This window comes from Lactuca sativa, chromosome 8, assembly GCF_002870075.4.
Source record: "Lactuca sativa cultivar Salinas chromosome 8, Lsat_Salinas_v11, whole genome shotgun sequence".
NCBI lineage: Eukaryota > Viridiplantae > Streptophyta > Magnoliopsida > Asterales > Asteraceae > Lactuca > Lactuca sativa.
Genome location: NC_056630.2, coordinates 253,719,475 through 253,746,053, shown reverse-complemented (window position 1 = coordinate 253,746,053; position 26,579 = coordinate 253,719,475). Strand labels below are relative to the sequence as shown.

The following is a 26,579-nucleotide window of genomic DNA, read 5'->3' as shown; positions in this document are numbered from 1 at the left end:
AAGCCCATTTCTTCCTGGTTTTCGATCCCGACTTCATTTTGGCTTCGCTTTTCATCGTTTTAACGCGGGATTTTCACCCAAAACTTTATTTTATCAATTAAAGTCTCATAATTCATTAATTCCCACGTTTTTGGTGCAAATCTTATCCAAGAAATGAGTGGGTGAAGTACAAAGATTGAGTGTTGGATTTTCTTTGTATTATGACACAAGCAACCACCTTACCCACTCCATGACTAACCCACACTCCTCCCCACCATCCCTAGTCACTTCCTTGTACCTTTCCATCAATCATCAGCCCCTCCCACGTTCTAAGAGCTGGAATAAGTCGACCTCTCTCCCCATTTACACTCACTTGCTCTCATTTCACCAAGAATCACACACAACTTTTCTCTCAAACTTTTTCCTCTAGTTCGAGACTCCAAGGCTGATCATCAAGCTTTACTATACTCTTGGTAAGTATAAATCATCCTCCTTGAGATTATTACACTTCATTCTACTCCAATCATCGATTGCTTACACAAACTCCATCACTTTGATGTTAGATTCTCGAAAATCTTCAAGGCATCTTCAAGTGTTCTTGAGTTGAACACTTCCATTCTTCAACAATCATCTACTGAAATCACTCAAGGTGAGTTCATACCCCTGTATTTTCATGTTTTCTTAAGTTTTAAGGGGGGGGGGGGGGGGGAATACAAGTTAAAACACCAAGAACATAACTAAACTTTTCTAACAGCTTTCATCAGAAAAGTTGGACTCCATTCACGGACTGTTTTGGACAAATTAAACATTTTAGTTTTCAAAAATGGTTTAGGAGCAAGTAGTTCCAGTTCTTAGCTTTAAAATGACTACTTGCACATCTCCACACGATTTGTCTACAATTTATGGTGATTTTTGCAAAACAGCCTATCATTTCAAGAACAAATCTGGACCAGTCTGTGAATATGGACATTTTAACCCACGTTAAAGACTTCCAAAAAACTAGACACATTTTAGGAACTCTCAGAATTGACGGATTTACTTTTCAACTTCGTATGATTTTTCTATGACCTTTCTAAAACAGCGCAGAAAGGTTAAAAACTAGTTAACAGCTTATAACTTTCATGACACTTTGTATTATGTTGAGCAAAGTGTATAACAATGAGTTCTAAATATTGAATGTGTTTCCTTGTTAGTTTATCATCATAAACTGAAACGTAGTCATTCATGATAAGATTATTCATTCATTTAGAACACATATACTAAGCTATAATAAGCATAGTTATTGGATTCATAACGCTAATGTGCTTTCATAAAAGAGTTCTTATACATTACAAACGTATTGGATAAACTATAATAGGCATAGTTTATGTATCAATTACTTTTCAAACTTATTTATCAAAGGTTTTCAGTTTAGTTCACGTAAATCTGTTAATGAATAAATTTGTGAGTCATTCGCTTCGGGTTACTTCCAAAGTAACAAAGTCAAAAAGTCATGTAAATTGTAACCAGAGTCTCTTGTAGGGAGAACGTGATATATATTGGGTTTGACAAACCCACACTTGAGCTGCTTGCAACAGCTAGACCGGCAGGTCTGTGGTGACAAGTGTCATTTAATGGCGACGCCTGAAGAACGTCGTATTATGAGGCCGTCTATGTCAAGTATGGTTATGATGGTATTAACAAATCATAAGATTTATGGTTTCTACTTTTAAATTAGCAAGTTATGTCAATTTAGCTCATAGAAATTACTTTAAGTACGGATATTGCTGTACACTTTTGGTCTTGGTATTTAAGACTACACGTCATTCATTACGGAATTTTCCCTCAAATTAAAAAGGGTTTTATGCCGATTTAAAACCACGATTATATCATTAAGTATGGAAAATACTTGTTTACTTTTGGCCCTGGGGTTTAGGACCACATAACTTTTATAAGGAAAATATTGGATTTTTCTTGGTGACACACAACCCATTACAAAGAACGGTTTACAAACTCTTTATCTCAAAAACTTATGAACTCACCAACCTTTGTGTTGACACTTTTTCAAACAACTTGTATTCTCAGGAAATCACTAAACAGGAAATCAAGTGCATTTTGAGGATGGGACGTTAAGACGTCAAACATTTCATATTTTGTCAACATATTGTAATTGATTTTGAAACATGTAATTCATACAATGATGTAACTCTTTCAATTATATATATGTTGGTTGTGTTTACTTTCATCACTATTGCCATTGCTGTTATGATATTATACATGAAGTCCTCCACCCCCGGACGTTTCCGCCATCCTTGGTTTGGGGGTGTGACATTGTTGGAACCTGAAAGTGAACCTCTAGCAATCCTAAGTCCAAGTAATTATTCCAAAGTCAACATCAGGTTCCAAAGTGAAGATTAGTCCGGACTTAGAGAGAAGTTGATTAGAAGTTCAGGAGTGAAGACATTCCGGAATGGACTTCATGTTCGGAATATATGGTGATCCAGAGAAGCTATTTTGTCTCTTTCTGTATTAATTACTTTTGTCTCTTTGCATGATTAGACATTTCATAGGACTTAGTATGTTGGTTAACTTGGACAATCAAAATGTAGGAATTGTTCCCTTTATCCAGTCCGATGTATGTTTTTTGGTTTGTACCATGTTTCACTTACTCCTATTTAAGGGACCTTTCAATGCAAGACTATGAGACGGATCATTCACTCACTTTTGGCATTTTACTAATATATTTCAACTCTCTTTCAAACATTCTTCTTGTTCTTCATTTATAAGCTTTACCTTGATCATTTAATCTCATTCCTCATTTATTACTTGATCATTTGTTGAATATATATTAACTTAGACTTGACTAGTCTATCCAGGCTTGACTATAACATTTATTAGCAAACAGACATTGATCTTAAGCATTCACTCAAGACATTGATAGCTATTGATGGCGATCCACATGAATGTTATCGTGACCATTCGATTATTTTTTGATCAGACGGCTAATAATCACCACATAAAAGAACGTGTTTTCCCTTCCAACTTGTCGTTGCTATTGCCTCGGTGACGCTGCTAAAGGCGTCAGTGCTAAAGGTAACACCCTTTTGACCCCCCTTCGTCCCAGACGACCCAGTTTCTGTGTATTATCCTCATCGCAAAAATCCGGCGACCAACGTTCTCTGGTGCATTTTTCCAGCGTAGTACACCAACACAAACCACCATTAACCATAGATTGCTTCTATGCCTTTATTTTAGGTGATTTCCGCTGATTTTTGGCGTTTTCCAGTGTTTTCCGACAAATTCCGAGTTTTTCCGGCGACAATAATCCTCCGTTAACGTGCGTTTTCTCTTCCCTTTTCTCTTTCTCTTGTTGTCATACCAATATTTAACCTTAATTTCATGTTTTTGGTGCTTTTAAGTAATCTCCGGCAGTGACCACCACCACAACACCACCGTTGTCACCATTTTCTGACGACTAGTCGAATTTTCCGGTGACAACTCTCAGTTTCTGGCGACAATAGGTTCTTTTTTTTCCTGTTCTTAATGTATATGAAATCTGTGTGAAATGTATATATTTTGGTATGTGAAATGTGTATATTTTGGTATATAAAATCTATATGAAATGTATGTAAAAAATATATATGCAAATGTGTATGTGTGAATATGTATGAAAAATGTATATGTATGTGTATGTATGAAAAAGTGTATGTGAAAATGTGTGTATTAGTGTATTTCTATGTGGAATGTATGTATGTATGTATGTGTGTGTGTGTGTGTATATATATATATATATATATATATATATATATATATATATATATATATATATATATATATATATGAATGAAAAAATGTATGTATATGAAATGTAAGCATTTTCATGTGAAAATGTATGTGTTTGTATGTGAAATGTATATATGTATTTCTATCTTAAATGTATTTGTATGTATGAAAAAATTTATGTGAAAAATATGTATAAGTGCATTTGTATGTGTGTATATTGTATGTTATGATAAAATATGTGTATATTATATGTATATGTATGTTATGATAGGATGTTATAATTGAAAAAAAAAAGATGTTATAATTTACAATGTCTTTTTAAAGTATTATAATATAATAAAAAAACAAAATAACTAAGATAATATAAATAAAAATAAGTACGAAATGGTATAATGTCATAATAGAAAAATAAAAACCAAAATAAGTTGATATTAAAAATTAAAATATGAAAAAAAAAGATGGTATAAATAACAAATATACAATATCGTTTAAAGTACAATGTTATCATAAAAAATAAAAATAAAAAATTAACACGCTAAATCTACTAAGTTATAAATTACTCAAAATAGAAAAATAAAACCAAAATAAGTTGATATTAAAAATCAAAATATGGAAAAAGAAAAAGAGATGATATAAATAAAAAATATATAATATCGTTTAAAGTACAATGTTATAATAAAAAATAAAATGAAAAATTAAGACGCTAAATCTACTAAGTTATAATTTACTCAAAATAGAAAAATACCCGTTCGAAATTGATTTAGAAATAAATTTCGGGTTGTCCCTATTTTGGGACTGCTTTTTGAATATCTTACCTCATTTAAGATGTAAATGTGTATTACATGATTGATTGTTTAAGAAATATTCAGGGGGTTTTTTTTTGCTCCTCGGGTATATAATCTATATTTCTTATAAACCAAATATTTTTCATTAAATCTTATACATTTGAAACTCCCAATACTATTCAACTTATAAATTTTAATTTATGATTAACTGAAATGTTGATTTGTAACTCCCAAAACTCTTTAAACCATCTTATTTAATTGATGGGTTAAATGAAATATTTAGCCTATATAAGAACATTATAGCTTGTATATTGCATGGATGTCAATACAAAATGATAGATTATTTTGGTAGGGTTTGAAGAGTTATGTGAGTGATTCCATGGGTATAAGAGAGCAATTGTAATTTTTCCAAATGTAAGTGCAAGTAAATTCAAATTAGGTGCAAGTAAAAAGAAATTGCAATTATTTATCGATTAGAGCAATTAATGTTGTTAATATGTATGTATCTTTATGTTTTCTTTCTCTTTATGTTAAGACAATATATTTTCTGTTCAATATAACATTATTTAACATATATTTTATATTATTGGTTACATGTTATGTTAGTTTCTGCGCTTATTTTGTCGTAAATAACATCGATAGAATTTTTGATAATTAATTTTGATAAAAGGAGTTTACAATTAATATTCCAAATTATTAGTGATATGACGATTAAAACAGATGATTTTAAATATGATATAACTTTACTCTTAAAAACCAAAGATTATTTATGTTTTATAGAAATACATTCTTTATAAATGTATCCATTTTTAAATATTTTTATAGTAATAAAAATAAGTAATCTACTATATCTTATTAAATTTCACAATTTCATATTTTTCTATTTGTTTTTCATCGTAAAAAAAAAGTAAAATATGACATGACTTTATTGTTGAAAATCAAAAATTATTTATGTGTTATTCAAATAAATTCTTTATGTTCTTGCCAAAGTAATATGAATGTATCCATTTTTTTAATGTTTTTGCACTAATAAAAATAAATAATCTATTATATTTTATTACATTTGTCAATTTCTTTTTTTTCATATTCTTTTTTCACCGTAAAGAAAAAGTAAAATAAAGAAAATATTAATACTTTAATAAGAAAAATATAAGTGATAAAAATATAACTCAAGTGTAACACTTCCTCCCTCTCTAACCCACTTTTAACATGTATTTTTTAAATGGTCTTAATACTAAACCATTATTATAGCTTTGAAATTCATATCACCACTTTATTTCGACCATTCATTCCCTTCCAATATTTCAAAGATTTTAAAACAAAAATAAAAATACAATATTAAGGTAGATACTTTTTTTAAATTTAATAATGAATTTTTTTTCAAACGTGTAGTTTTTAATTAAGTAAAAGTAATAATACCTTAAAATAACATAAAACTAAAAAAATAAATTATATTATACTAAAAATATTGTTATTTGAACTAATATAATAATAATACATGAAATAAAAATATTCAAATGAATTATTTCTAAATTAATTAAAAATACTTATAATTAAAAAAAAAATATTAAATAAAAAACTTTATTTAATTCAGTTCAAACACTAACTTATTATATATATATATATATATATATATATATATATATATATATATATATATCATATACTTAAAAATTATAGTATTAGTTGCAACTTAGTATAAAAAACACTATTTCAATGCTAAATGTCAATAATATTGTTATTATAAGATATAACTGTCGGTATTTATATTACATTACTGCGCAACTCAAGAGTTCGAAACTTTCATTACGTCTCGAGAGTTTTCTGATTTCAATGTAGTTATGGTTTCAAATTTAATGTAATTAGTCATACCTTTTTATTTTCCACTACATTCAAGAGTTTTTCAACTTACAGTTATTAATGTGCAATGCGTTTTTATTTTCACTTATTTATACACATTATAACTATATTAGTAGTATATAAGTTTTGATAAAAAAAATATATGTTTGAAAAGGTTTGTAATTTAAATATGAAGGATTTAAAAAAAAAATATGAGCAATGCCACATCAATGGTTATTTCAATGCAATTTTTTATATCAATGTTTTTATATATATCAATGTATATCGATTTATAAATATTCATTTTGAATGATTTATAAGTGCTTAATAACTTTAATTTGATGTATACTAAAAGAAATCATGCCTTTAATGACACACAATTTATAATACGCATTAATTTATGATATGTAAAAGTGTGTGACCTAAAAATAATGTCATCACTCTAGAAATTTTAAGGATTTAGGACGCACATTTTTGTCTGCCCTAAAATTAGTGTCAGAAAAAAAAACACGAATGGGCGCTTATTAAAAAATGTGTGTCATCTAAACATGTCATTTTATATATTTTTTTTAATGAAACGCATTCTTTAGTAACAAGTGGGAAAAGGAAAGCCCAAAATTAGAAAAGCCCGCTTTTTTCACTTCCCTCTTTGCCCTAAGCTTTCATTCTTTCTTCCCACACACATAATCGACGATGTATGTCCATGTTCAAGCGAACATCGTAAAATTGTTGATCTCGCCTACGATTAAGTGTTCCCAGTCCCGCTCTACCTCCGGTCTACCCTAAATCCATCGATCTACTTCTTGCCGATTCCCTCTTTTTTATACCTAGAAGGTGATTTAGGGTTTTGTATACCATTTTTTGTCATTCTCCTCCCTAACCAGGTAATATCATAGGTAATATCATTAGTCCTCCCATATTGGTCATTGTTTTTCTCGTTCTTGTCTCTTATTGTTGCCTGATTCCATCTCAATATCAATTTTCTAACCGTTATCTTCAATTTGTTGATCTCGCCTACGATTGAGTGTTCCCAGTCCCGCTCCACCTCCGGTCTACCCTAAATACATCGATCTACTTCTCACCGGTTCCCACTTTTTTAAACCTAGAAGGTGATTTAGGGTTCTGTATACCATTTTTTTTTTGTTCTCCTCCCTGACCAGGTAATATCATTAGTCCTCCCATATTGGTCATTGTTTTTCTCATTCTTGTATCTTATTGTTGCCTGATTGTATCTCGATATCAATTTTCTAATCGTCATCTTCAATTTGTTTCGTTATTTTCTAATTAAAAAATTCCGATTGAGACATCACCACTACTGCTGCTTTCCTCACCGTTGCTCTTTTCTGATGTATCTAGATCTGATGTATGCATGATAGATTATTGGAATACGATCGAATATGTAAAGCGAAACGGATTTTATGTACTACATATCAGAGCAGATGAATGGAAAATCAGATCGGAGATAGGGTTGTTGTTTCATCGCTACTCAGACTCCTTCCTCCCTGTCTTCATAGACTTTATTAAGGAAAAAATACAGTCCTTATATTTATGTGGTTATATATGTTTCATCGTTTAGGTTGTATTTATCAATTCGAATGTTGATGGTTTTTAGTGGTCTATTTTTTCGTTAATTAGGGATAGCTATAGAAATAGTGATCTTAATTAGATTCCTGAAGTAGCAAAGTATGCAGAAGATATTATTGAGAGAGGGATTAAGTTGAATTCTGCTACCTTGTTAAAGGGAAGGTAAGGTCTTGCAAAAGCTGGAAAGGGACCTGCTTATGGTGCTCTTTGGAAGAAGTGGAACATTTATCAGGTTAGTTTGTAGAAAAGTTTTTTTTTTGCTTGATTTGTTTATGAAGATTTTATTGAAATTTTGTTATTTTATATAAGAACAATAGTTAGGATAATCAAGCACAAATGTATATCTTAGTTGATTGTTAAGAAAACCAAGGTACTTTAATGACTTTTTCTTCAAGTTGCAACTACAATTACAACTGTTTGTTTTATAATATATATATATATATATATATATATATATATATATATATATATATATATATATATATATATATATATATATAAATTTAGCACCATAATATGTAAAAAATATAAATTTAGCATTATATTTTTATTTCAACAACGTGAAAAAGAATCTTAACAACCAACAATTTGGCAAATCATACTTAAAACTTAATATGTATGTATCTTTATGTTTTCTTTCTCTTTATGTTAAGACGATATATTTTTCTGTCCAATATAACACTATTCAACATGTATTTTATATTATTGGTTACATGCTATGTTAGTTTCTATCACTTATTTTGTTGTAAATAACATTGATAGAATTCTTGATAATTAATTTTGATAAAAGGAGTTTACAATAATTTTTCCAAATTATTAGTGATAATGACGAATTAAACTACTAGAAAAACAGCCTTTTACGACGCATAATGCGTATCGTAAAATGCTCAGACGATGTGCAAATGCGTGTCAAGGAAGCCCTGTCATAAAGAGAGATGACACACTTTTGCGCGTCGTCTATTTACGACGCGCATTTATGAAACACATTTACTTTGCGTAGTTATGACACGCAATGCGTATCAAGGAAGGCCCTATCATAAAGGAAGATGACACGCATTTGCGTGCCGTAACCTTACAACACGTGTGTTTATGACACGCAATGCGTATCAAGGAAGCCCCTGTCATAAATGAAGATGACACGCATTTGCGTGTCATAAACCTCAGTAACCATTTTCGATATGCATTTATGACGCGTCTTTATGATACTTATTTACGCATAATACAAAAATATGTAAGCAAATATATACCAAAACAATCAATTTCATCCAATAACATCATGTCAAAAAATTGTAATACATAGATATTAAGGGGATCTAATTGTACATTGTTATTAAGAGGTTTTCCCTAACTATATAACCTAATACTACATTGCTATTAAGGGACACCTTCTGCAATGTAATGCTATACAAACTAAGAAGATATACACAAAGATGATAAACATCAAATTCGAACTAAGTAGAGTTGCATATTGCCTTTCATAATTCTTTAAGACTAATAAACCCCTACTCCGATAATTCTTGTGACTTGATCAAATAAAAGTCAAAAAATTAATATGCTAATATAATTATTAGAAGAATCAAACATGGAATGTTAGTTGTAAAAGACAAAATTACCCTTTTCTCCATCCAAAGAATGTGGGACCGCACTTGAGATATGATATTTGATCCATGCGGTGTTCCGGGTTCCATTAACATATAAAGTATTTATCAATTTTAATATTCAACCATTAAATGTAAGCTTGAAGCCTTCTAATAAGAAGACAAAAGGGATCAACAGGATAAAAGAGATGATGGTCCACTAGCTTGATTTTTTAGATTTTGGGTCCACTAGTTTGACTTTTTACATGTGATGTAAAAAAAACATATGAAAATTCATTTCATTCATACAGGCCAACCAAATATGACGATGGAATGTAATGAGTCATTCCATTCCTTTGTTAAAGAAAAGGTATATTGGTATTTATTGTATATAATACTTTTCTTTATGGTGTTTATGCATGGAATTACCGAGTGTGATAAATGTACTGACCTCAGCAGAGATGATAAAATTAAGATCCATGTTCAACCTTTCTTCAAGAAAAGCAAATGTGCAGCCATTTGAGTCAATCTTGCCTTTAAGCCGACACTCTCAATGTAAAAAAGATTAGTTTTTAAAATGATCCTTTATTAACTCCAAAATTTTTTGCCAATTTCCCAAACTTTATTTAAATAAAGAAACATAAAATATAAATTATATTGAATTGCCTCACGAAGTATATAATCATAGCCAAAGCTGGCAGTGACATCTCTTGACATGTAATTGTACATTAAATTAGATGCCAATGAAACCTACATACAACAAAGGAGAAAAAAGTAATATAATAAGCCAAACATTAAAACCAAACATTAATATAAGAGATGGGAAATATTTTACCTGAATATAACTAGCACCAAGCAAACCACCATTTCCAAGTTGGAATTGAGTCCGATAGTCAATACCCTGCATACAAATTTCAAAAACAGTTACCAATAAAATGACATAATTTAATAAAAATGGAAAACTTGTAAAGCATACAAGACTAATAATTCACCTTGTAGTCAAAATTGATCATTCCATGAGACATGTGTGGCTCACTTGTAAGTTGAGAAGAAAAATAAAATGAATTATCGATAACATTCATTCAGCCAAAAAATGCTTGATGTGTATTATATGTAAATAATAAACTAATAACTACTATTCTACCCTTCTACCAGAGCATTGGTCTTCATGGTAAGATTCTCAGACAAGTCACATTTCACTCTTGCGTTTACTCGTACATCAGTCAAAACTCTTCCAATAAGCATTAACTACAACACACCAAACAATTACAAAGCTACCTTTAGATCTCCTCTATCTGCATTGCATCACCAAAATTATCATAAACAAAATGCATGTAGCAGTCATTATTTTTGGTGCTTAAATTCATTTTAATACACTATCCAATAAAATATAAATACAAACCACATCTCGGAATTCAAGTCGGATGTGTGGTACATTTGTCTTGTGAATATCATTTCCATCTGGCCCTCTCTTGTAGTACTCTTGCCCAATAAATGTGAGTACTGAGTACATTGCTATAACGGGTAAAGAAATGCAAAAACTTAAATAAAATTCATTGTCTATATTTATAAACTTGAAACAGTTTTTTACCTTAAGAATGTGGGGGAAACCTGGTTGGTAAACGAAATTACGTGCTATCTCACAAAGATCACATGAACTCAACTTCCAGACATGTAAAACAAGAATTTAAGATACTTTAATTCCCATCACATATTGAAAAATGAGAGTGGAGTAGGAATATGCTTACAGAAGCAACAATATTGTATTCCTCCGCCAAGGGTTCCTTTGTGAGATGGATTTATAAGGGGTCATCAGTAGAAAAAAACATCGGAAAAGGATTCCGATGGTAATCTAGAAATAACGAGTTGTTTCTTAAAGGAGACATTGCAAGACCAATCTAACCAAATAATAATAATAATAATAATAATAATAATAATAATAATAATAATAATAATAATAATAATAATAATAACAATTTTATCAATAAAATTAAAAGCAGGAAAATGGAATTTGTTAGTTGTTACCTGAGCAAGGTAGTATAGATATTGAAGTATAGGGGATTTTCTAAGATTTATTCGATGTGAAATGTTGTGAGTTGTAAGAAATGAGGCAGCTAAGTGGTCAATGTCACCCGCCTAATCACAAACATACATTCAACAATGTTATTTCCAATTAGGATATGGGTATTTACGTCTTTTGCACACATACCTCCCCACAATGAGGACGAAATCTAATAGTTTTCATGCCCTTTGATTCGCGAAGCTTATCTAGGGTATAAAGATTGGCATAAATATAATAGACATAGTATGAGAATGCAGGATTGAAGATGTTTGTCCATTGAGAAGGTGTTGGCATGTGTTTTGTAGGGCGCCTTTCAGGCTTGCTCTCATCATCCACCAAATCCAATCCTACCACCTGTATTGTATTTATAAGATTGTTAAAACATTACATTAAATAAAATAAATCAAATTCAAATTATATGACATGTTAAGTTTGAGTGGTGTTACCTTTTTCAAGAATACATGCAACTGGGGATGTGAACCTGGATCGATTGTAACCTCAAAGAGTGGAAGGAAGACATTATCCAGAATGATCAGAAATGATGTCACAATACCCATTTCTTTGTATATGTTGTAAAGCCGGGGTAGCTGAACAACACAAAGTATGCATATAAATTATAATGTTAGTTGATTTTAAAGTATAAAGATTTGGTGAAAATGAGTATATGTATCATTGTATTGTAGTAATATAGTTCCTGAATCAACCAGAAAACATTCTCACTGTATAATTTATTGTTTACAATCCAACTTGCCAAATTGTCCCACTCACTTTGCTTTCTTCCTTATATTGATATTTTGTATTCAGCCATCTGTCAAAAGGCAAAAGCTTTAAGTGTAAGTGTCATACATGAATCAAAATAGGTAAAGGAATGTGTGTGTGTGTGTGTGTGTATATATATATATATATATATATATATATATATATATATATATATATATATATATATGTAACATGGCTTTCAAAACTCACATGATATATACTCGCTTCAAGATCTGCAAACAATTGGCTTGTTACCTCTGCAAGGAAACGACCTGAAAAAGTAGCAATCATGAGTTCTATTTTATAAGTTCTTTAGAGTTTAGACCCCATTAATATGTGAAACTTACCCTGAATTATATTGTCCTGTTTCAAGGAAATCTACCGAAGCCTACAACAATCTCTGAGTCTTCCAGTTTATATTTGTCATTTACTCCATCTTTCTCCACCTCACCAGTCGAAGGATCAACCTGCAAATAAAACATTGATTGAGTTGTTTGTTTCTTACAAGTAAAAAAAAGTAAAAAAAAGAATCTGACTTTACAAGAGTTGTTGTTAACAATGTTGATTCAAATAAAAGTAAAAAAAAAAGAGTTATTGCCATGCTGACTCAAATAAAAGTAAAAAATGGTGCTCTGCATGACATCTGAAAGAGTTTTGTCCATTTCAAAACCAACCATATCATGGAATGGAATCATGAATTCCAATTGTATTGGATTATATTGGAATCCGGAAAATGGAAAAGGAATTGCCATTGAACTCATAGAGTTAGGATCATAATTCTTTTTAGGAGCATCACCGGAATTGTTATTCCCCTGAAGAGCAATATACATGACCTTAAGCTTGATATCAATTTTCTTTTAAATAGGTTGTCTTTTTTAGCATTTTATTTTGACTTATTCCCTTGCCGGAAGTGTCAGCAAACACCTACCGCCCACTCGAAGGGGCTGTAAAAAATATAACATCACTAGACATAAGTATAGATTTTATTTAGCCTCTTTATAAAGAATTTGCAAGTGTGTTATAACTTATAAACCAATTGAATATTTTAGGAACAACAATTCTATTCCATTATAACATCCATCTGCTTTGTTTGAAAGCATAAATGACAAATCACAACAAGAATTGGAATTATACACTTCATATGTAATATGTACTTCTTCTGTATAATATTTAGTACTCAACAACATAAACTTTAATTGAAGAATTCATGGTAAACAAAAGATGCATAAATTATGGTTTTTCTTGACTCAAATTGACGAGTAGAGCTCAAAACAAATGAGAATTGTGATACTTAATTCTACACAAATGATACAGGTGCCTGACTAAAAACTAAAATTCATAGAACAGTTTAATTTTGTGGCTTTTAAGTTCTAAAAAAATCACATCTAAATGCTCAAACGATACTGTAGGTTTCCAACAGTTGTCATGTAATGATAAGAAATAAATAACAAGGACCCATAAAAGAAAAAACAGAAATGAGCATAAATAGTATATGAATTGATTACCTTTAGCTGGAGAAGGGCGATCTAGTTCGTGACCAAATGCCTGAGCATAAGTGTCATCAAATTCCCCATAAACTGCCCTTCTATAAGAAACAACCCTAGCTTTGTTCTTTATAAGATCGATACCAACATGCTCAACGATAGACTCCAAACTAATAAAATCAAGAGCTGAACTTGGCTGGAAACTGGCCCTTGCTTTCTTAATAGCATTGATTGAGTATACAGCTCCAGGCTCATAATCAGCTACATCAACAACATAATACCCTTTAACATCTATCTTCCTAAAATTTTGCTTACTCCTACACATACAAGAAAAACCAAGTGCATTCCTTCTACTCACCTCACCCATTGCCTCTTCCATAATTTTGAGAAAAGTTTTAGAGTTAGTCTGCCGAGACTTTTCAGCAAAATTTGATTCAAATTGCATAAGTTCTGAAGGATCAAACCATCCATAACTACTATCTCCAAAGAAGGCAACCAAGAGAAGACCCTCCCTCTTTGATCTTCGCACAAAAGTGGTTGCAAACTCTTTATTGAATACATGACCAGGACACCAAGCGTGGGACTTCACTTTTCCCCAAACCATATCCACCACTTCATATCCATGACCAGGCGATCCCAATCCTGATCCCTCCATTGATGAACTAACCTCGGTGGCCACACTCCCATTTGCAGCAAAATCATCAAACAGCGAGAGCATTGAATCATATGCAGGAGATACTGATTCTTTTGACTTCGTCTCTTTTTCTCCGTTGTCCCTTATTCTGCTCGTGGAAATTACCAGCTAATGAAAATTGGCAACTCGATAATATAACAGAAGCCATCTGGAACAGTGGGACGGTTAGAAAATTGATATTGAGATGGAATCAAACAAACAACAAAAGAAGGGAATAAGAACAACAATGACCAGGTACACCAAAGCACGAGCACCAACACGCTCGAAAATGTAGAGTTTTCTAAATTTTTGGATTTCTAATCGGAGGTCGATATATGTTTTCAGACAAAAATCGGAGATTAGAGAGCCGAAGAAGAGAGAATCACAGAAGCGTGAAGTGTGGATTGAGATTTTAAGGTTCAATGGTGGTGGCGGTGGCGATGGCTTCGTGTTTACATAGAGAAGGAAGGAGTGAATGAAGGGAGATACTAAGGAGAGAGGGTAGAAGCGGGGTTCGTCAAAATTTTAGAATTTCAGACGATTTCATTTTCCCCCTTTAAAAACGCGTGTTTAAGCAAAAAAAATATAAAGCGACATTCGAAGAGGACGCACATTTAAGATATGCGCCCTCCGTGTTTGTATTTGTTTTTTCTTTTCTGACCCTAATTTAGGGCATGCACAAATGCGTGTCCTCTATCCTTCAAATTTTAGAAGAGATGACATTATTTTTAGGGCACACGCTTTTGCGTATCGTAAATCACTATGTGTCATTGTTTGTGAAAGGTTGTTTTTCTAGTAGTGTTAAAACAGATGATTTTAAATATGATATAACTTTACTATTGAAAACCAAGGATTATTTATGTTTCATAGAAATACATTCTTTATGTGCTCGCAAAACTAATATGAATGTATCCATTTTTTAAATATTTATATAGTAACAAAAATAAGTAGTCTACTATATCATATTAAATTTGACAATTTCATATTTTTCTATTTGTTTTTCATCGTAAAGAAAAAGTAAAATATGACATGACTTTATTGTTGAAAATCAATGATTATTTATGTGTCATAAAAATAAATTCTTTATGTTCTTGCAACACTAACATGAATGTATCCATTTTTTTAGTGTTTTTGTAGCAATAAAAATAAGTAATCTATTATATCTTATTACATTTGTCAATTTCATTTTTTTCCTATTATTTTTCACCGAAAAGAAAAAGTAAAATAAAGAAAATATTAATACTTTAATAAGAAAAATATAAGTAATAAAAATATAACTCAAGTATAACACTTCCTCCCTCCCTAACCCACTTTTAACATGTTTTTTTTAAATGGTCTTAATACTAAACAATTATTATAGCTTTGAAATTCAAATCACCATTTTACTTTGACCATTCATTCTCTTCTAATATTTCAAAGATGTAAAGACAAAAATAAAAATCCAATACTAAGGTAGATAGTTTTTTTAAATTTAATAATGAAATTTTTTCAAACGTGTATTTTTTTAATTAAGTAAAAATAATAATCGCTTAAAATAACATAAAACTAAAAAAAATAGATTATATTATACTAAAAATATTGTTATTTGAAATAATATAATAGTTATAATACATAAAATAAAAATAATTAAATGAACTGTTTCTAAATTAATTAAAAATACTTATAATTAAAAAAATATTAAATCAAAAACTTTATTTAATTCAATTCAAACACTAACTTACTTTATTTATATATATATATATATATATATATATATATATATATATATATATATATATATATATAATATTGTTATAATAACAATATTATCGGCATTTATCATTGAAATAATGATTTAATACTATAATTTTTAAGTGTATATATATATATATATATATATATATATATATATATATATATATATATATACTTAAAAATTATAGTATTAGTTTCAACTTGGTATAAAAATCATTATTTCAATGATAAATGCCGATAATATTGTTATTATAACATATAACTGTCTGTATTTATATTACGTTATTGCGCAACTCAAGAGTTCGAAACTCTCGTTACATCTCAAGAGTTTTCTAATTTCAATGTAGTTATGGTTTTTAATTTAATGTAATTAGTCATGCCTTTTTATTTTCTACTACATTCAAGAGTTTTTTTAACTTATGGTTATTAATGTGCAATGCGTTTTTATTTTCACTTATTTATACACGTTACAACTATATTACTAGTATATTAGTAAGTTTTGATAAAAAAAATTCTATGTTTGAAAAGGTTTGTAATTCAAATATGATGGATTTTGAAAAAAAAATATGAGTTATGCCGCATCAATGGTTATTTCAAAGCGATTTTTTATAAGAATGATTTTATATATCAAGGTATATCGATTTATAAATATTCATTTTGAATGATTTATAAGTGGTTAATAACTTTCATTTGATGTATAATAAAAGAAATCATGCCTTTAATGACACACAATTTATAATACGCATTGATTTATTGTAACACTCGTGTTTCTAGCCTAAGCATTAATATTAAGGTGATAGTCTAGGCTAACCTTTGTAACTCATTTTGAAGAAATGAAAAAGGAATTATGTGAATTCTATGTGTGTTATGTGTTTTATGCTTAATTACTAGGGCTTAATTATTTAAGAATAAAAATGAGCATCAAAATTAAATTTTAGATAAAGCCGATATCTATTAAGAAACTTGTAGTGTGCGTTACAAGGATTACAGATATATAAAGAATGCCGAAATCCGAGTTATAACGAAGAAGTTATGACCTGTCGAAGTTTCGCGACAAACCGGCACGGGGCCGAGTGTCGTAAAAAGTGAGTTTTTGATAAACTACTTTTTATCCTTAGTGATCTAAATTAAAGTCATAGTATTCGTTAAACCGAGAAGTTCGATAAAAAGAATGCCCAAATCTGACTTCGTCTGAGGCAGTTATGATTTTTCGAAGTTTCAGCTTAGCAGTAGACATCTAAAAACTCGAATTTTAGATCGAGCGATTTTTAGTAGACAAAACCTAAACAAGAATTTAAGGTCTCGTCATTAGTAGCACAACAGTAAAAAGTCTGACGAAAACGGATGTCGGATGAAGAAGTTATGAATTTTTAACGGATTTCATGTCCCGGTCTGTTAAAAATTATAATATAAAAATTAAATTCAAAATTAGCCGACGAAATCTAAACGAAAGTTGTAGAGCGTAATTTTACCTACGCGTGCATATCAAAAACGTCAAAAACGGAGCTCGTATGCGAAAGTTATGGATTTTAGAAGTTTTTGCACAAAAATCAAGAAAATTCGCATAGTCACGTTTTTGCCACGTCACCCTCGCTCAAAACGCGCCACATGTCCAAAAATTCTGCTGAGTCATCCCAGCTGCTGAGCTATCTGAAGTAGTCCACTAGGAGTCCAACGTGTGTCCCTTATCATGTGTCCGAGTCTCGCAGGAGGAGCCACGTTTGAAGCCTCAGACCAGACCGCGGTCCAATCAGGAGGCGATAGCGAGCCCCTCGCATGCGCAGACCATGTGCGAGCTATCCCCTGCGAGCTTCGGATCTGCGACGTGTGGCTTCTTCTCACCGGTTGGATCAGGAGGCTCACTCCTATAAATAGGAGGGTGCGAGACCTCCCGGGTATAATTTGGAAATTTGTCAATTTTAGCCCCTAAACCCATATTCCTTTCATTTTAACTTCCCCCAAAGTCCCGGTATCGATAATAACCGCCGGAATACTCCACGAAGTGCCCGAGAAGCCCGGAAAATTTATCTTTTCGGTTTCGAAGCCCGACCTTTGCAGAGCCCGGTTTCTCAATAAAACTTCCGGTTTTATTAGAAACGATCATTTTAAGCAACGAATTGCTGCCCGATTATCATCAAATCAAGTGAATGTGTAGTCACTTTTATCTTACACCTAGATATGAAGTATTTTCTTTAAAATACGTGCTATGTGTAATTATATTAAGTGTTTATTTAAGGTGACTGTTGAATAAATGTTTTATACAAGTTTTAAAATGTATATGCATTTTATCCACAAAATATGTTGGGTAGAACATGGGTAGATGATATAGTTGATGTGTGTTAAAATGGTGAGAGGCCTCGATGTTGTTGTTGTTGCTATAGTCATCTAGCAGAGTATAGATGACGACCATGAACCTTTCTAGACAGTCTAGTGGAACACTAGCAAGTTCACAACTTGTAGGTGTTGATGAACTAAATGTTCATTGGTGTAGTCCATCCACCTCATGGTTTCCTTTAGGACATATATGGCTGAGGAGACCCCTTAGCAGTAGTTTCCATCCCGATGATATTCCTTAGGCTAGCTAGGTCCCTTGTGATAGGTGTTTAGGGACGTAAAGTGAGGACAACGAGAATGAGTAATCACGGTTATTGTTGATTGGTGAACTTAATAAGTATATTATTATTGTGGGTTGAAAACCCTATATATGCTCACCAGGCTCCCAAGCCTGACCCACTCAGTTTTTATGATTACTGGTAGTGGACCTCGAGCATAGTCGGAGGACGATGAGAGATTTTTGATTATAGGCCAGTAGTTGTAAATAACTATTGAAAGGCTTATAATGTCTTGTTTATGCTTTTGATCTGTATCGGAACATGACATCCCAAGGTTTTGATATGAAATGAAACTATACATTTCTTAAAGAAAGGTTTTGATAAACTTTTATCATGTTTTGTTTTGCGGACCAATTCCGCAACATCTTTTAAAAGATTTATTGACTTTATTTTAAAAAGCATAAATTAAATCGGTCTTTTCTGGCCGTGAAATTAGGGGATGTCACAGTTGGTATCCGAGCATTAGTTTAAGCGAACTAAGAAATTGTAGAATTTCTAGACTTGAACTTAGAATGCTAAGTGATGATTGTGAGGTGAGTGTCTACCATATTTTAGACACGAGCACTAGTTTATTTTAGGAAAGGTTCCTAAAATGCCTTTATGTGCTAAATACTATATGTTTCCATATATGCCATTATTTGTTCGGATCTATGGTCTGTTGTCGACCGGATCTGGAAACCTTATGTGTGTAGGATTCTAAGCGTACGATTACAAAATTAGAACTAACATGTAAACGTTTCAGAGTGATAAGGGAATTGACATGTCTAACAAGGATAAAGACCTAAATTCGCCTTATTCGGTATATAGATTGTAATGGAAAGAACTCGAAGTGGAGCAGGAAATGCAAACAGAAACCAACAACCTCAACCTCAAGTGGTGGAACAGGTGATGATAGTAGGAGCTGCACCCGAACCCATCACCATGGTTGGAGTACGAATTATGATTCAGACCATGTTGGCTGAACAAAAGGAGGAATTGAGGCAAATGTTGCTGAACGACAGGGATGAACCTTTAGTTCCTATTGAACAACATGAACTAAATGATGATCGATCTAAAGAAGGGAACAATAGTAGATCGGTTGGTCATAGTGAACCGCTTGTGGTTGGGAGAAATAACCACGAGGGTAGAATGGAGAGAAATGGGTGCAAGTGTAAGGACTTTATGACTTGCAAGCCATCGACCTTCGCTGGAAAAGAAGATCCTGTCGGAGTAATGGACTGGATCTCGGAAATGGAGTTAGCTTTCATGATTTGTGATTGCCAAGGGAAGTTACAAACCACGTTTGTAGTACGTCAGTTCAGGGGTAGTGTTGTTCGATGGTGGAGCACTTTGGGGAAAACCCTAAGCCCTAATGAGCCACTGCAAATAACTTGGACAAATTTCTTGGTGCACTTTAAGTGTTTGATTCTAGAGCCAATTGCTCCATTATTTCGCATGAATTAGGTAGAAAACTAGCTTTTCCTGTAGATAGACTAGTTAATGCTATAATAGTCGAGATTGCTAGTGGCAAGTTTGTACCTTTTAGCCATCGTATGAAAAAAATCATCATTGACTTGGATGGGAATAAGATCCACGAGGAATTATTGCCTATCGAGTTAAATGGTTTCGACATAATTCTAGGAATGGATTGGCTTAGCGTCAATGATGCAGAAATATTATGTAGAAAGAAGATAGTAAAAGTAAACCCGCCAGGGAAAGAGTCGTTTATGGTGTATGGAGACAAACGCAAAGTAAATTCTAGAATCATTTCTCTAATGAAATCCAGAAAGTGTTTGGCCAAGGTGTGTACATCATATTTAGCGTTCGTGATCGATGCTAAGAAGGAAAAGAAGGAGGTGCAGAATATCCCGGTGGTGTGTGATTATCCGGAAGTCTTTCCCAAATATCTTCCCGGATTGCCCCCTGATCGAGAAGTAGAATTTTGTATCGACTTGTTACAAGGAACGACGCCGATAGCAAAAGCATCATATTGATTAGCACCAACAGAGATGAAAGAACTTATGACACAACTTCAGGAGTTATTGGACAAAGGTTTCATTCAACCTAGTTCATCATCCCGGGGAGCCCCTGTGTTATTTGTAAAGAAGAAAGACGGGAGCATGATTTTAGTATGAATGCAGGCACGTATACTTACTTAAATATTTTATTATTTAAAGTATAAACTCTAAATCAGAGTATTTTTAATCCCATTGTATTTATAGTTAGTATATCTTTTATGGGTTGATATACTCAATTCGCTATAAACAATGCTCTGATACCAATCTGTCACACCCCAAAACCGAGAACGGCGGAAACGTTCCGAGACGGAGGACGTCATGTATAATATCAACAACAATGTAAAGTAGTAAACAAGCAACAACATCATCCATTGCATTAATAAAATAATTATTATACAATTGTATTCTGACAAATTTTGATAAACACTAGAGCATAAATCAAAATGAAAGATAAGTCTTGAATAAGCTCCATCTTCCGTTTTCCTTGCATCGGTACCTGTCTATGATGACCTGAGGATACAAGTAATTTTGAAAGCGAGTATCAGCTTTAAAGCTGGTGAGATCATAAGTATTAATGTGTCTTAATTTGTGAAAACTTATAATTTCTAAGACTTGACATTGCTTTGAAAGAAAACGAGTATAAGTATGAAAATATTTGTAGCTCAACTGTATATGTTTGAAAATCCCTAGAAATCCCTATGATTCCTATTAGTAACAAAAGGAGTCTTCTACCAAGACTTAACTGTTCTGTGTGTGTGTGTCTCTTGTAAGAGTATGTATTTTTCCAAAGTATAACTATCATTACTCAAAATATAGATTGTATATTTATGTTTAAGTGAGGTTATCACTGAAATATGTACTGGAATAAATTAACGTAGTACTAAATCGTAGCTCTAAAATGGCTACTATTTATCAACAGATAGCATCTACATTACCGCGCTTCCTATGAAAAATTCACGAAGTGAATGTAATGGGAAAGAAATGGTACTATGGTGTAGTGTCGAACTACAACCGTACCTATTACCTTAAATCTAGGGTAATACTACCAAGTACCACAGTATTTGGATATATATAAATATATATATCAATACACCGATACTCAAATTGCCTTATTTAATGGATAAGGTATAATGTGATGTCTAGATCCCAGACTGTTTCGCTCCCCTATCAAAGGGATTTTAGGACCTACACACGACCCCTGCATGAATGCAAGCCGTGAGCATCACATTACCTGCGATCATGTATACTCGATATAACAATCACAATCGTAGTGTGTTTTATCAGTATAGTTAGATCCTAAACTGGTTCTGAGCTATAGCCCCTAGTGACGTCTATCCTATGTATATGAAAGCGTACTCATGTAAGTGTGATCATGTAATTGTACTTATGGTGTACTGAAATGTTCTACGTGTGCTAGCTGTAATGTGTGTTCTCTCTATCTAGAAAGTATTGTCATGTAAGCGTTCTAGTATAATTGTATATGTTCTCGTTCTAGTATAGATGTATATGTATTGTACAGCAATGTTCTAGAAAGTATTGACTCATCAATGAACTGACTCGTTGTATGATATCGCGTTCTAGTAATGGTTCTAGTATCTTCCCGAACTACCCATATGGTAGCTTACTAGTGATCTAAGTGGTACGTATGGACGTGGATGTATACCCTTGCTACCCAAGGGCATAGGATGAATTGGAAGGACCTTTTATGACTTTATGTGTACACATGATATATAACTAATATTTAAACGACCTTCGGATGAGTATCCAATATCCCACCAGACCACATCCAAATCGAGAAAAAGGAAATAGGGTGAATAGCCTTCCTAAGTCTTTTAAACATTTCTTATATAACTATATATATAGAGGCATGCAATTTATAATATAAAAGCATAAATAAGTTTGGTAAAACATTTGAAACATAAATATTAGTATAAGGAAAGATCGACTTGATGTCAATCTATAAAACAATTTGAAGGCATAAGTTTGATAAAACAATATAAGTATAAGGAACATTTGTTTGAAACACAGTTGTAAATAAGTTTGAAATATGATAAACAGAGTAAGAGGTACAGTGTAATAAGGAGTTTAAAACATATAAAATGTTTATAAAAATCATTTGAAGGAAACTGTTTGGTAAAACGGCTAATGAGTAGCCAAATCTTTTGAATGTTGTATATTAATCACATGTGATTGATGTAATAAGTAATATACTCCTACTTACTAATCACATGCGATTGACATAATAAGTAGCATGATTCTACTTGTATCCCCCCCCCATAAAGCATTTAAAAGTAGTTTAAAACATTATTTAAGGGGTATGAACTCACTTGATTGAAGTGGTTGATTTGAAATAGTCTAGAGAAGAATCGAGCAGAACTTCGACAGGAAGAGTTGAAAACGCGGGAAAATCTCGGGATTCTCGGGAATCTCGAGAACACAAAACCTTCCTTCAGGATTTGAAGGTGAAAACCGGGTCTTTGGGAGGGTCTCGGGGGCTTAAACGCAGAGTTTCGGTGCTAGAAAGAAAGGAATTGAGCAATGGAGCTCGGAGCCCTTGAAATCTACTTATAGGGGCATTTTTGGGATGTGCCACGTCGTGGCAAGTGATGGCCACGTCGTGGGGAGTCAAACATATCCTCTTCCATTGATTGGACGGCCTCAGTCACTTGCCGGGTCGCGGCAAGCTTGTGCCACGTCGTGGGGGCCTGACAGCCTCGGATTTTGGACCCCGAACTTGTAAAATCCATAACTTTCGCGTACGAGCTCCGTTTTCGACGTTCTTTATATGCACGCGTAGCTAAAAGCATGATCTACAACTCTCGTTTAGACTTCATTGGCAAATTCTGACTTTATTTTTAATTATTTATTTTTAACGGGCCGGGTCGCGATAATTCCGTTAAAAATCCATAACTTCTTCATCCGGTGTCCGTTTTCGTCAGACTTTTCGCCGTTGCGCTACTAATGTTGAGACCTTAGATTCTCATTTAGTTTGTTTTGGTCAAAAGTATCTCGAGCTGTACTTCGAGTTTTTAGCTGTCTACTGCTATACCCGAATCTTGGAAAAATCATAACTTTCTCATACGAAGTCAGATTTGGACGTTCTTTTTATGTACGCTCACGGTTTGAGGTTATCTATAACTTTCATTTAGATCCTTAAGGCTAAAAACTATTGTATTGAAACTTCGCGTTATTCGTTTATTCGGTGATGCCGGTTTTGCCGAGAATCTTCGGTTGGTCATAACTTCTTCGTTATAACTCGGATTTTAGGGTTCTTTATATGTACGAAAACCTTGATACGATTCCTACTACTTTATTTAAACCAAATAAGATTTTAGGAAAGTTATATTTTGACCTAAATTTGATTGGTTTACATTACATTGTCTCAAAATATCGGGTTGTCACATCATCCCCCCGTTAAAGGGAATTTCGTCCCGAAATTAGAATTTAAGCAAGGAAGTATGCACGAATGATCGAGTCGTGAGGAGGAAACTTCCTAATCGATTGGTTCTAGCGCACCTAAGTGATAATGGGTTCTCGGTTGGCATTCCAACGAACCTTCACTAACTGGCGATGGTGTTTCTTCGTCCTCTTGACCTCTCGGTCGAGGGTCACTACGGTTCTAATACGAAGTTGAGGATCTCGAAGAGTGGACTTGCAATAGACTTAACGGAAAGGTATGGTTTCACGATCGAGATGCGAAGAGTAGAAAGTATGTTACTGAGTTCGCGGAGTAGGTCTAGTTTGTGTGAGGCACAGGACCGATTCTGATAAGAATCTCGGAGGTCCTGTCTAACTTGGATTTAGCTTTCCACGCTTTACGAAGCGTATTAAGCCATTCCTAGAGTGAGTTATCCTAAAGAACTTGGTCACTCACTTGGAATCTCAAAGGTTCCTTTTCTTACGTAACTTCCCAGTCAAAGGCCACCCCTTGCTGGGTCAAAGTCGTACGAGTTTCTGTAGCTTGCGAGGAGTTCTGAATGAACTAAGGCGGTAGGTCGGTAAGACCTAGAATCTGGCGAAAAACTGTCGGCGTCTCTGGTGTCGATAAATGCTCAACGGTTTTGACAAATTGAAAGAGTACTCAAAATTTCTCACATTACTATCAGTGTGTCCTAGAAATTTGACTCTTCAATTTCAAAACTCGTGCCTAGAGAACTTTGCTAAAAGTTCCTCTGTAGGAATGTTACCATGGGCTTTCTTCTTACTACGAGGGTAGATAAGTAAGACATTACATGGAGAAATGATGACTGATCCCAGTAAGAAAGACGTAACTCTATTTATTTAGCTCATGAAAACTATGGGCGTATTGGTCCTATCCGAAAGGTATCACTACGAACTCGATGTGTCTGCATCGAGTTCAGGAGATAGTCTTCCGGACATGCTCCCCTAACACTCGAACTGGTGATATTCGGATTTTAGATCCATTCCTGGAAGTAGTTTCTTTCCTTGCGTTTGCTCAACCATTTTGTCTATGCGAGGCAGAGATAACAATTTTTATGAAAATCTTGACGGAGTCCTCGATATCCGAGGCTCATACGTTGCAATCCGTCGATCTCCGCGAGAATATGACCGGGGTTCTCTAGTGTGAGAAGCCTAGTCTTCTAATTCTCTTTCTGTGTAGTTCGTCAAGCGGTTTGTACTATTCTGGGATCTCCGAGGGTGTTTAAACTATAGGGCGATCTGTTTTCGGGTGTGGTACTGGGTTCTAAGTTTGTTCACATGACGATGTGATTACTCGTATACTTAGGCAGTTCTCCGTCCTAAAGTCCATTTTAGAATTTATACAGGGCTTCACGATCACAATCTCGTGTATACGAGTCGTATATAATTAAGATTGAAAAGGTAGTCGAATAACTGATTCTTCCTTACCCTCACATCCCATCCGGGAAAAGAAGTTAAAGTGGAATCATCAATTCTAAACCTGTAGAACCTTGATTATATATCACTCTTATGCATGCATTTCTCAGTGATAGATCAATCGTATAAATCCTTGGATTGAACTTGACGTACTGCGCGAGTGGTACTTCGGGGATTTCTTCGGAAAGAAAATAACTAAGAGGTACTCCTGGAATGAGTACTTCGGGGATTTCTTCGGAAAGGAAAATAACTAAGAGGTACTCCTGGAATGAGTACTTCGGCATTTTGATGTGACGGTTTCGCTGGAAAAGTGATCTAGAAGAAAGAGATGTACGCATGAAGCTGTTTTTGTGAGGATCAAATTGAATCGAGTCATACGATAATGTCGGAATCATACTGAAGCTTAAAGACATTAGATTTGAACATAAGACGTTTACAGACTAAGCACAACCGTGCAACCATGAAGAGAGTTACAGTACTTTAGATTTACCACAAGACTAATGCTGCGAATAAGATATACTACAAAAGACAAGTATACGCAGCACGAGAATTCCTATACAGACAGGATTTCGCAAAAGGTAAGACTCTAGTTGCACCAGTTCTAGATAGTTTATAAGTCTGTTACAACGAAACGCCTAAATTACATTAACGTGGTTCCTGAGCAGGCTCCCCTGCAGCTGTGATCCTGAGAATCTTCCCGTCTGCGCCAGAGTTCTGCGTTATCGGGCAATTCTTCTTGAAGTGCCCTATCTCACTGCATTGGTGGCATGACTGGCTAGTACCCACATCAGTGGAGGAAGTGAAGTGTCGGGTAGGAGTTATGGGAACACGGGTGCTTTCCTTGTTTTCCTTCTTTGGGCAATCTCTTTTATAGT

General features: G+C 33.2%; 2 pseudogenes; both read right to left on the bottom strand.

Annotated features, from left to right (window-relative positions):
• Positions 1-9,829: 9,829 nt before the first annotated feature.
• Positions 9,830-10,771, bottom strand: LOC111915549 (mitochondrial import receptor subunit TOM40-1-like; annotated as a pseudogene).
• A 35-nt stretch (positions 10,772-10,806) lies between these two features.
• LOC111915548 (AMP deaminase-like) lies at positions 10,807-14,549 on the bottom strand (annotated as a pseudogene).
• Between the last annotated feature and the right edge of the window lie 12,030 nt (positions 14,550-26,579).